The sequence below is a fragment of the Nycticebus coucang genome, chromosome X, assembly GCF_027406575.1.
Source record: "Nycticebus coucang isolate mNycCou1 chromosome X, mNycCou1.pri, whole genome shotgun sequence".
Lineage (NCBI taxonomy): Eukaryota > Metazoa > Chordata > Mammalia > Primates > Lorisidae > Nycticebus > Nycticebus coucang.
The window spans coordinates 81,005,457-81,017,818 of NC_069804.1; the positions used below are offsets into that span (position 1 = coordinate 81,005,457).

General features: G+C 38.5%; 1 protein-coding gene and 1 pseudogene across 4 annotated transcripts in view; one reads left to right on the top strand and one right to left on the bottom strand.

Moving 5' to 3' along the window:
- HDAC8 (histone deacetylase 8) overlaps positions 1 to 12,362 on the bottom strand; it is a 418,507-nt gene that overhangs the window by 112,272 nt on the left and 293,873 nt on the right. The window lies entirely within an intron of this gene.
- Positions 1,131 to 3,587, top strand: LOC128577396 (oxysterol-binding protein-related protein 9-like; annotated as a pseudogene). The gene has a single exon (XR_008377569.1). The product of XR_008377569.1 is annotated as an oxysterol-binding protein-related protein 9-like (transcript).

Sequence of the window (12,362 nt, forward strand, 5' to 3'; positions counted from 1 at the left end):
CCCTGAGATATCATCTAACCCCAGTGAGAATGGCCCACATCACAAAATCTCAAAACTGCAGATGCTGGCGTGGATGTGGAGAGAAGGGAACACTTTTACACTGCTGGTGGGACTGCAAACTAGTACAACCTTTCTGGAAGGAAGTATGGAGAAACCTCAAAGCACTCAAGCTAGACCTCCCATTTGATCCTGCAATCCCATTACTGGGCATCTACCCAGAAGGAAAAAAATCCTTTTATCATAAGGACACTTGTACTAGACTGTTTATTGCAGCTCAATTTACAATCGCCAAAATGTGGAAAGAGCCTAAATGCCCACCAACCCAGGAATGGTTTAACAAGCTGTGGTATATGTATACCATGGAATACTATTCAGCTATTAAAAAAAATGGAGACATTACATCCTTCGTATTAACCTGGATAGAAGTGGAAGACATTATTCTTAGTAAAGCATCACAAGAATGGAGAAGCATGAATCCTATGTACTCAATCTTGCTATGAGGACAATTAATGACAATTAAGGTTATGGGGGGGGAAGCAGAAAGAGGGATGGAGGGAGAGGGGTGGGGCCTTAGTGTGTGTCACACTTTATGGGGGCAAGACATGATTGCAAGAGGGACTTTACCTAACAATTGCAATCAGTGTAACTGGCTTATTGTACCCTCAATGAATCCCCAACAATAAAAAAAAAAAAAAAAAAAAGTATTGATTCTTTCCATCCATGAGCATTGAATATCTTTCCTTTTTTTGTGTGCTCTTCAACTTTATTATAGAGCTTTTTCTCTTCTTTGGTTAAGTTTATTCCTAAGTATTTTATTTGATTTGTAGCTATTATAAATGAGATTACTTTCTTGATTTCTTTTTCTAGTTTACTGTTGGCATATAGAAAGGCTACTGATTTTTGTATGTTGATTTTGTATCCTGCAACTTTAGACTTTGATTATCTGTTCTTATAACTTTTTTTGTGGAGTCTTTAGGTTTCTCTAGATATAAGATCATATCTCCTGCAAACAAGGATAATTTGACTTCTTCCTTTCCAATTTGATTACCCTTTCTTTCTTTCTGTTGTTTGATTGCTTTAGCTAGAACTTCCAGTACAATGTTGAATAAAAATGGTGAAGGTGGTCATTGGCGGCTCCCAAGATGCCGTCCATCATGAAAGGGCTGCTGAGCAAATGGACTAATGTGATGAAGGGCTGGCAGTACTGCTGGTTTGTGCTGGACTATAATGCAGGACTGCTCTCCTACTACACGTCCAAGGACTAGATGATGAGAAGCTCTCGCAGAGGATGTGTTAGACTCAGAGGAGCTGTGATTGGTATAGACAATGAGGATGACAGCACCTTCACGATAACTATTGATCAGAAAAACTTCCATTTCCAGGCTCGTGATGCTGATGAGCGAGAGAAATGGATCCATCCCTTAGAAGAAACAATTCTTCGACATACTCTCCAGCTTCAAGGTTTGGATTCAGGATTTGTTCCTACTGTTCAGGACTTTGACAAGACACTTACAGAGGCTGATGCTTACCTACAAATCTTGATAGAACCATTAAAGCTTTTTGATGACAAGCTTCAGAACTGCAAAGATGATGAACAGAGAAAGAGAATTGAAACTCTCAGAGAGACAACAAATAGCATGGTAGAATCAATTAAACACTGCATTGTACTGCTTCAGATTGCTAAAAGTACTATTAATCCTGTAGATGCAATATATCAGCCTAGTCCCCTGGAACCTGTGATCAGCACAATGCCTTCCCAGACTGTCTTACCTCCAGAACATGCTCAGTTGTGTAAGTCAGAGCAGTGTCCGTCTTCCCTGCCAGTTGGACCCGTATTAGCTACTTTGGGACTTCATCAGAGTCCAACACCTAATAGTACATGCAGTGGCCATTCACCACCCAGTTGCAGTCTCACTTCTCCAAGCCATGTCAACTTATCTCCAAATACAGTCCTGGAGTTTTCTTACTCTAGCAGCGAAGATGAGTTCTATGATGCTGACTAGTTCCATCAAAGTGGCTCATCCCCAAAGATTCTTCTGGGTCTGCCTCATTTTTGACACATAGCAGCTTGGGAAATAGTCTGAAGTGCCCAGATACTACAGAATCACTTAATTATTCTATGTCCAATGGAACAAGTGATGCTGACCTTTTTGATTTGCATGACAATAGAGATGATGACGGGAGGCTGGCTCTGTGGAGGAGCATAAGAACGTCATCATGCACCTCTTGTCACAGGTCAGGCTTGGAATGGATCTTACTAAGGTAGTTCTTCCAACATTTATTCTTGAAAGAAGATCTCTTTTAGAAATGTATGTAGACTTTTTTGCACATCCGGACCTGTTTGTGAGCATTAGTGACCAGAAGGATCCCAAAGATTGCGTGGTTCAGGTTGTGAAATGGTACCTCTCAGCCTTTCATGCAGAAAGGAAAGGATCAGTTGCCAAAAAGCCCTACGACCCCATTTTGGGTGAGATTTTTCAGTGTCATTGGACATTACCAAATGCTACTGAAGAGAACACAGAGCTAGTTTCAGAAGGACCAGTTCCTGGGATTTCCAAAAACAGCGTAACATTTGTGGCTGAGCAGGTGTCCCATCATCCACCGATTTCAGCCTTTTATGCAGAGTGTTTTAACAAGAAGATACAATTCAACGCTCATATCTGGACCAAATCAAAATTCCTTGGAATGTCAATTGGCGTGCACAACAAAGGGCAGGGCTGTGTCTCGTGTCTAGACTATGATGAACATTATATTCTCACATTTCCCAATGGTTATGGAAAGTCTATTGTCACAGTGCCCTAGGTGGAATTAGGAGGAGAATGCAGTATTAATTGTTCCAAACAGGCTACAGTGCAAATATCGTCTTCCACACTAAACCTTTCTATGGGGGCAAGAAGCACAGAATTACTGCTGAGATTTTTTCTCCAAATGACAAGAAGCCTTTTTGCTCCATTGAAGGGGAATGGAATGGTGTAATGTATACAAAATATGCAACAGGGGAAAATACAGTCTTTGTAGTACTAAGAAGTTGCCTATAATCAAGAAGAAAGTGAGGAAGTTGGAAGATCAGAATGAGTATGAATCCCACTGCCTTTGGAAGGATGTCACTTTCAACTTAAAAATCAAAGACATTGATGCAGCAACTGAAGCAAAGCACAGACTTGAAGAAAGACAAAGAGCAGAATCCCGAGAAAGGAAGGAGAAGGAGATTCAGTGGGAGACCAGGTTATTTCATGAAGATGGAGAATGTTGGGTTTATGATGTACCATTACTAAAACGTCTTGGTGCTGCCAAGCATTAGGCTGGGAAATGTGAAGTTTACACCTGATGACCAGGGCAGTAGGCATAATTCAGCAACAAACAATCTTCCTTTGGGAGAACCTATTGACTCCCTTCTTATTACAGTGGTTCCTATCTCAGGGCTACTGGACTTTCCGATGCAGATGAGCAATTAAAGTGGGAAAAGCTTCCCTTTTTCCTCTGTGGCAGTTATGATTTTGACTCCAAGTCCTGAGAAAAACCCCAGGTTTTGAAAACAAGATGTCTGCTCCTTTTCCAAACCCCAGGCATTGAAAAACATTTATAAATCCAAGTCTCTAACTCTGCACTGTAGTACTGCTATTAAGATATATAAGCTCTGTTTCTTAGTTCATATATTTTTTGGTGTGTTATACATATACATACACATATAAAATATACCTGATACCAGATTTTTCATAAATACACCGCCGTAAATATGGGTTCCTCTAAGTTGTTTTAGAAAATTAGTGCAATGTATTAAAATCAAGTGTTAGGAAATTTCATGGTCTTACCTATAATAACTTTTATTTTGGAAGTGAAATATTATTAAATTGTAATTATACTCAGTGCTTCATAAAGTAATTTAAAAAAAAATGGTGAAGGTGGGCATCCTTGTCTTGTTCCAGATCTTAGAGAAAAGATTTTCAGTTTTTGCCCATTTAGTGTAATACTAGCTGAGGGTTTGTCATGTATGGCTTTTATAATGCTGACATAAGTTTATTCTGTATTCAGGTTTTTAAGAGTTTTTATCATGAAGGCATGTTAAAATTTATCAAAAGCTTTTTTTACCATCAGTTGAATCAATCATATGGTTATTGTCCTTTGTTCTCTTGAAATGATTGACCAATTGATCAACTTGCATGTGTTGTATCATCTTTGCATCCCTTTGATGAATCCCATTTAATCATGATGAATAATCTTTTTAAAGTGCTGTTGAATTTGGTTTGCTAATGTTTTGTTGAGGATTTTTGCATCTATGCTCATCAGAGATACTGACCTATACTTTTCTTTCTTTGTGTGTCTTATAAATTAATAATATTATCCACATTTTCACTTTTTTTCCTCCTTAGAGGTCTTTCTTATCTCTAAGAATTTGCTTTTAGAATAATTTATTTAGTGGGGAAGTATTGGTGGTAAACCTTTAAATTTTGCCTTTATTCTCCAAACAATATAGGCAGAATATATAATTCTAAGGTGAAAATTATTTTCTCTCAGCACTTTCAACATCATATTGTGATCTGGCTTCTATTGTTGTTTACTGAGAAGTTAGCTATTATTCTAAATTGTTCTTTTGTTGATTATCTGCTTTTCTTTCCAGCTTGTTTTAAGATTTTGCCTGTGCCTTTGGTGTCCCGTACTATGATGTATGTAGATACTAATTTCTTTTTTTATTTATTTTGTCTGAAATTTCTTAAGTTTATTGAATTTGCAACTTATTGGTTTTAGAAAGTCTGGAAAAAATTCAGCCATAAATTATTTGAATGTTTCTCAATCCTTTCTGTTGTTTCTTTCTAGAACTCTAAAGAGATAAATGTTGGGCTTTTTTGCTCTATCATCCATACCTCTTAGTCACTCTTATTTTTTCCATCTCTTTGTACCTCTGTGCTGTATTCTGTGTGATTTTTTTCAGACCTATCTTTCAGTTCGCTAATTTCTTTTCAACAGATATATAAACTCTTCATTGAGGTTTTTTTTTGAGATAGAGTCTCATTTTATCAACCTCAGTAGAGTGCCGTGGTGTTACAGCTCACAGCAACCTCCAACTCCTGGGCTTAAGCAATTTTCTTGCCTCAGCCTCCTGAGTAGCTGGGACTACAGGTGACTGCCACAGCTTCCGGCTATTTTTTTGTTGCAGTTTGGCCAGGGCCGGGTTTGAACCCACCACCCTCAGTATATGGGGCCTGCACCCTACCCACTGAGCCACAGGCGTTGCCCATTGAGGCTTTTAATGTCAATTATTTTTCATTTGTAGGTATTCTATTAGTTCTTTTTCAAACCTGCCAGTTCTTTCTTAATAGTCTCTTGCTCTTTGCTCTGTACTTTTTTATTTCTTTAAACATATTTAACATACTTATTTTATATTCTGTATATGATAATTTCAATATTTAAAACCTTTGTGGGCTTGGTTATACTTTGCCTTTTTTTCTCTGTTGACTTTTCCTTCCTTGTAGTTAGTTTTTTTGTGTGAATTATGATTTTTTATTGTGAAGTAGTGTTTGTTAGAACTCTCAGTAAGATTTCCAGGAGGTCTGGGAGTATGGGTACATTCTTCCATGAAAGATTTCTATTATTTTCTCTGGAAGTACAGATCTAGGTCCACTCTAAACTAAAATTCTTGGTTCATGGCTTTTTGATCATTCATATAATATACTGCATATTTAGGCTCCTACCCAGTTGTAGGCTGGGGCCACAAAATCTCAGGGAGATTTTTTTTCCCATTGTTGTTTTTAATTTTAACCAAAGATAAAGCCAAGGAAAGAAATTTACCTTGCTATCTGTCCTTTCCTCCCAGTCCTAGGCCTGTGCTATCTAATATAGTAACCACTAGCTACATTTTGAAGAACTTGAAAAAATAGTACTTTGTTTCATATGGAACCAGAAAAAACTTGAAATAGCCAATGCAATTATAAGAAATAAAAGTAAATTTGGAGGCATCATGTTACCAGACTTCAGGTTATACTACAAGTCCACAGTGATCAAAACAGCATGATACTGGCAGAAAAATAAAGGCATAGACCTATGGAATAGAATAGAGAACCTAGAGATGAAACCAGTGATGTATTGCCATCTGAACTTCTATAAACCAAACAAAGAATACACTGGGGAAAATAATCCCTATTTAATAAAAGGCGCTGGAAGAACTGGTTAGCCACATGTAAAAGACTAAAACTGGACCCGTACCTCTCACCACTTGCAAAAATTGACTCAAGATGGATAAAAGGTTTAAATTTAAGACACAAAACAACAAAAATTGTAGAAGAAAGTATGGGAAAAACTCTTTTTTTTTTTTTTTTTTTTTTTTGTAGAGACAGAGTCTCACTTTATGGCCCTCAGTAGAGTGCCGTGGCATCACACAGCTCACAGCAACCTCCAACTCCTGGGCTTAAGCGATTCTCTTGCCTCAGCCTCCCGAGTAGCTGGGACTACCGGCGCCCACCACAATGCCCAGCTATTTTTTGGTTACAGTTCAGCTGGGGCTGGGTTTGAACCCGCCACCCTTGGTATATGGGGCTGGCACCTTACTGACTGAGCCACAGGCGCCGCCCGGGAAAAACTCTTGATGATATCAGCCTTGGAGAGATTTTATAAAGAAGATCCCCTTGGCAACTGTATCAATACCAAAAATAAATAGGACATGATCAAGCCAAAAGCTTCTGTACAGCTAAGGATACAACAACTAAAGCAAACAGATAGCCTTCAGAGTGGGAGAAAATTAATTAGCATGCTTTGATGTGACAAAGGGCTGATAAATAGAAACTACAGAGAACTCAAACTAATCAATCCCATTTGTAAGTGGGCAAGAGACATGAAAAGAACATTTTCCCAAGAAGACAAATGAAGGGCCAACAAACACTTAAAAAAAATTCTCATTGTCCTGAATCAGAGAAATGCAAATCAAATATACCCTGAGATATCACCTAACCCCAGTGAGAGTAGCCCACATCATAAAGTTCCAAAGCTGCAAATGCTGGAGTGGATGCGGAGAGAAGGGAATACTTTCACACTGCTGGTGGGATTGCAAACAAATACAGCCTCTGTGGAGAATTCTCAAAGAGCTAAAAGTAAATCTTCCATTTGATCCTGCAATCCCATTACAGGTATTTACCTTGAAGAAAAAAAATCATTTTACCAAAAGGATATTTGCACTGGAATGTTCATTGCAGCTCAATTCACAACTGCCAAGTTGTGGAATCAACCCAAGTGCCCATCAACTTGGATTAATGGATTAATTAATTGAATGGATTAATAAACTGGTATACGTATACAATGGAATACTATTCAGCCATAAAAAGATGGAGACTTTACATCTTTTGTGTTAACCTGGATGGAGTTGAAGAACATTCTTCTTCGTAAAGTATCACAAGAATGAAAAAGCAACCATCCAATGTAATTAATACTAATATGAAACAATTAGATAAACAACTACACACCCACATGCAAAAAATTCAAGTGGGGGGAAAGGGGAGGAGGAGAAGGGGAAATGAGAAGAGGGACGGTGATTGGTAAGCTTTCACCTAATGGGCACAATGTAAGGGTGTACTACATTGAGCCCTGGGTGAAGGGCTCAACTACAACCTGAACTTTACCTAACAAATGCAAACAATGTAACCTAATCATTTATACCCTTATATTAATCCGAAATAGAAAGAAAGAAAGAAAAATAGAGAAAACAAACAAAAGAAAATTCAGTTCTTCAGTTTCACTAGCCACATTTAAGTACTTGAGAGCCATATGTAGCTAGTTGCTACTACATTGGACGGTACAGACACAGAACATTTCCATCGTTACAGAAAGTTCTATTGGACAGTGTTGTTCTAGAACATCTGAAACTACATAGGCCCCAAAGGTGTGTGGTGGCATCAGAGTTAAGTTATACCCTTGAACAAACTCTACAAGGACCATGTAGTAGACAGAACAATGGCTCTTCAAAGATGTCTAATTCCCAAAACTTGTGAATATGCTACTTTATGTGGTAAAAAAAAGATTTTGCAGATGTGATTAAGAGAAGAATATTGAGGTAGGGAGATTATCCTGGATTATATGGGTTAGGTGAATGTAATCACAAGGATCTTCATAGGGAAGCAAGAAAGGCACAGTCAGAAAGGCAGTGTGGTAGGTGGGGCCTGTAGCTCAGTGGGTAGCGCACCAGCCACATACAGTGAAGCTGGCAGGTTTGAGCCTGGTGGGTTCAAGCCTGGCCTGGGCCTGCTAAACAACAATGACAAATGCAATCAAAAAAATAGCTGGGAGTTGTGGCGGGCACCTGTAGTTGAAGCTACTCAGGAGGCTGAGGCAAGAGAATCGTTTAAGCCCAAGAGTTTGAGGTTGCTGTGAGCTGTGATACTACAGCACTCTACTGAGGGTGACATAGTGAGACTGTCTCAAAAGAGAAAAAAAAAAGGAAAGGCAGTAAGGTAACAGAAGCAGTGTTGGAGTGATACATTTTGAAAGTGGAAAGGAGTCATGAGCCAAGAAATGCAAGAGGCCTCTAAAAGTTCCAAAAGGAAAGGAAATTGATTATTTCTTAGAGTCTCCAGAAGGAATGTAGTCTTGTAGACTCATTTTAGACTTCTGACATCTAGAACTATAAGACAGTAAATTTGTATTGTTTTAAACTACAGAGTTTGTGGTGCTTTGTTATAATAGCAATAAGAAACTAATACAAACCATGAAGGTGGCCAATTAAGAAAGTCTGTTTTAATAAAGTAGAAACTTATGGCTGCCCAATGACACTGAGTTATCATTCTTATATCTCATTTACTCTTTTTTGTAAGGTAAATGCTTTTCTTATTCTTATTATTTTTTTTACATATACATGTGTTTATTAGGTTTCCACTTTTGCCTTCACAGAATTAAAAAGCTTAAAATTTAATAACAATAACAATGTTTAAGATAAGGACTAGAAACAAAAACCTCACAAAGAACTAATGACAATAAATACATTCAGAAAATAAATCAGACGATTGCTGCATCAAAATATTAAGCAATAATAATAATAATGCAAGAAAGTAACATTCACATTGTCAGATAAGAGTATGTCTATCTCATTTACTCTTACGTTTTTATTTGGCTCTGAGGGTCCAGGGCCTATGGCAAACAGAAAATTTAGGAGAGTGAACATTCATTTGCTTGATAAATATATAAATATACCTAGTGCTTATCATGCCTCAAGCATGTGCTAGGTGTTTAACATACATCAGGGAATAAGAAAGACTCCTGTGCTTAAGAACCTTATATTCCAGAGTAGGGACGAAGCTGATAAATCATAAACGTAAGTAAATTATACAGTATATTAGAAGGAAATTAGTGCACTGGGTAAAAAAATAGAAAAAGTGTGATTGGGAGTGGACAGGGAACGAAAGGTGGCAGCTGTAGGATTAAATATGGCTGTCAGTGTAAGTCTCATTGAGAAAGTAACAACTGAGGAAAGACCTGAAGAAGATAAGGGAGTTACTTATGTGACTATCTGGGAAAAGCATTCTAAGCAGAGAACATCCAACATAAAATGTGAAGGTGTGCCTGGTACATTCTAGAAACAGCAAGTAGGTCAGTGTAGTGGAGCATAGAGTAATAGGAAATGAAGTTAGAAAAGTGATAGGAGCCAGATAATGTAGGGTTTTGAAGGTCACTGAAAGGATTTAAGCTTGGTATTGAGGCAGAGTCCTGATTTTTAGGGTATACAATAATATAAGGCTCCTTCATGATGAGGCTCCCACCTGCCTCTCTGACCCTATCCCACCCCACTCTCCCCTCACCCAGTACAATCTTATAATACTGGTATTTTTGCTTTTCCTTGAGCATGGCCAGCTCTTTCCCACCTTTTTACATGTTGTTCCCTCTGCCTGGAATGCAGCTGTCTGTCAGAGTCCTTTACGTCTTTCATACTTCAGACTTAGAATTAACTCTTTTGGTGGGGGGTGTCTTGACCTCTGTGTGATCTGTTAATTTTTTTCTTAGTATTTACCACAATCTGTGTTTATTTTAATGTGTGTTTAATGTTAACCTCCCATTAAATTACAAATTCTAAAAGGTAGAGACCATCAGTCTTACTGTTATATCTCCAGAGTATCCAGCACCTAGTGAGAGACTAACAAACATTTGTGAATGAATGAATAAATGAATGACAGGGCCAATGGAAGCAGAGTCCACCAGAAATGGAGTAGTGAAGAAAAAGGAAGAAAAAGAGGTTTTGAAAAGAGTTCCATTGAATTTTTTGAGAATAGCATATCTAGTTTCACCTAGTTTGTAGTATAAAATAGTAACAGGAATTGCAGACAGAAGACACAGGACTCAGTCTCCAAATCAGGGAGAATCACATAAGCTAGGGCCAATAGAATTCAGTTCAATTCTATCTGAAGTTTGTTGAGCGTTCCTATATGCCAGGCTCTATGCTGGACACTCATTATGGGGAAGATAAAGATGAATAAGTTTACACTTCAAGAAACCAGAAATAGGAGATAAGAATGTGCAAATGATAATAAAAGGCAGAATATAATCAAACAAAGGGATCTGGGGATTCAGAGGAAGGGGTTTAGGGAAGGCTTCAAGAAGAATCACACTGACCCTGAAGTCAACAACTTTCAGTCCACAATGAAATAAGAACATAGGTAGTTCCTTCTACTCTTCCCCCCCCCCAAATACTTAAGAGTAGGATGGAAAGCAAAATATATCTATTTTTTGAGACAGAGTCTCACTTTGTTGCCCTCAGTGGAGTGTCATGGCGTCACAGCTCACAGCAACCTCCAGCTCTTGGGCTTAGGTGATTCTCTTGCCTCAGCCTCCCGAGTAGTTGGGACTACAGGCACCCATCACAACACCTGGCTATTTTTTGTTGCAGTTTGGCTGGGCCGGGTTCAAACATGCCACCCTTGGTATGGCGGGCAGCGCCCTACTCACTGAGCCACAGGCGCCGCCAGAAAGCAGGCCTTGCATATATATGCTATTTTATTGAATCATTTATCTTTTCTAAGTTTTACTTTTCTCATCTTTGAAATTCAGCAGTTAAGATTTCTGTACTCAATTGGTACTGAGTACAGGTTTGCAGGTATTCCTTTCTTATGTTGCCCAGGCTAGAGTGCAGTGGCTACACTGTGGCCTTGAACTCCTGGCCTCAAATGATCCTCCTGCCTCAGCCTCCCAAGTAGCTGGGACTACAGGCACACACTTTCACATCCAGCAAGCTTCCAGGTTTTTCTTCCTACCTAAAGGTAGCACCCACATTTCTACACTAAAGCAACAGACTGACTTTTGGTAATATCTTACAAGCACTTCAGATAGTGTCTTTAGGATAGTGCACTTAGAAGGTCCTCTGGCTGTTCGTGAGATGGTGAAAATGGATGAATTTAAGAAATGAAGCATAAGGGTTTTTTTCTTTTTTTTGGTACCACTGTATGAGCCAATTTTGAAGTGGTGAACAATGACGTCATAGCTCACAGCAACCTCATTGCCATGGTAACTTATTGTATATTGGGAAATGGAGGTATTAAGGTGTCAAGAAACAACCACATTAAATTGTTACTAATGTTAAGATAAACTGTAATGCGGGAAATTGTAACATGACTGTCTTCAGGTAATCTTGTAAAGATAGATGCTTTAGATGACTGGTGAAGTAAGATGAGTGGAGAACAGAAAACCTGTCAGTATGTCTCCAAGAATGATCATGAAGAAGGTTGTCTATTACTAGATGATAGCTTCTTTGGATAGAACTGTTTATTCCTAGTATGGAGGAGGGCAATTTATCAGATACCTAGGTTTGATTAAAAAAAAAAACTCTGGTTGGACAATCCTTTTGTTCTAATTGTGTTCTTGCCAACCAGCCTTCTGGTCTGTAAATGGTTTCTTTACTGGAATGACCGGCCAGCCAAGAGGGCCTTATGCTGATTATAAAAGGCCTGTCTTGCCAAATACATTGCTCTCTATAAATGATCTCCTTGAAGTCTGCTTCATAATCATGCTCTGTGATTTTGGCAGCATGAATTCATTCCTCAAAGACTCCTCGTCCCATGATGGGACTGAGAATGGGAGAGAAGAATTTAGTGGCAAAACTACGGAGTGCACTGGTATGGAGTATCTTCAAGTGTGGTTCCTCTATGAGGTGTGGCCTGAAGTAGCCACTGGCTTTACCCGTTAAGTTACAGCAATAATAATCACTTTCATTTGTTCACTGCTTTTAACTTTCAAAGTGTTTTCATATATATTATCTAATTTTATCCTTTCGTCTATTACCCTTCTCTAGTTCATAAAAATACACTTGCAGAGCAGTGGTAGATACCAAAAGCAGTAACACTGTCAATACGATGAAAAAAATCTGCCTATGATGGAGCTTTGGCAAAATAAATCAA